Raw genomic sequence first — 751 nt, 5'->3', positions numbered from 1 at the left:
GAGAGAGAGAGAGAGAGAGAGACAGAGAGAGAGAGAGAGAGACAGAGAGTATGCCAGGGCCTCCAGCAACTGCAAACAAACTCCAAACACATGTGCCCCCTTGTGCATCTAGCTTATGTGGATCCTGGAGAACTGAACTGAGATATTTTGGCTTTCTGGGCAAACACATTAACTGTAAGCCATCTCTTCAGCCTATTTCATTTTTTTTTGAGGTAGGGTCTCGCTGTAGCTCAGGCTGACCTGGAATTCACTACGTAGTCTCAGAGGGGCCTTGAACTCATGGTGATCCTCCCACCTCTGCCTCCCAAATGCTAGGATTAAAGGCATGAGCCACCATGCCCAGCTCTTTTTTAAGAGTGGAAAACTTCATGAATTTGCATGTCATCCTTGCACAGGGGCCATACTAATTTGCGCTGTATCATTCCAATTTTAACATATGTGCTGCCAAAGTGATCACTGTTCTTATTTCTTTCCTTTTCTTTTTTTTTTTGGTTTTTCGAGGTAGGGTCTCACTCTGGCTCAGGCTAACCTGGAATTCGCTATGTAGTCTCAGGGTGGCCTTGAACTCTCGGTGATCCTCCTACCTCTGCCTCCCAAGTGCTGGGATTAAAGGCGTGTGCCACCACGCCCGGCTGTTCTTATTTCTTTAAATAATATTTCTCTCCATTTTCTCTTTCTTCTTATATGCCCATAACACCTAACAATATCCCATGGATGCTTTAGTAGTTCTTTATGCTTTTCTTTTGGTTCT

The 751-nt window shown here is 44.6% G+C and overlaps 1 non-coding gene across 1 annotated transcript; it reads right to left on the bottom strand.

Moving 5' to 3' along the window:
- Positions 1-350: 350 nt before the first annotated feature.
- LOC123459028 lies at positions 351-457 on the bottom strand. Its single transcript, XR_006635958.1, has one exon. It is a non-coding gene; the product is annotated as a U6 spliceosomal RNA (small nuclear RNA).
- Between the last annotated feature and the right edge of the window lie 294 nt (positions 458-751).

The sequence above is a fragment of the Jaculus jaculus genome, chromosome 2, assembly GCF_020740685.1.
Source record: "Jaculus jaculus isolate mJacJac1 chromosome 2, mJacJac1.mat.Y.cur, whole genome shotgun sequence".
NCBI classification, from domain to species: domain Eukaryota; kingdom Metazoa; phylum Chordata; class Mammalia; order Rodentia; family Dipodidae; genus Jaculus; species Jaculus jaculus.
Note: the sequence above shows the minus strand (reverse complement) of the source record. Positions and strands in the feature narration are given on the sequence as shown.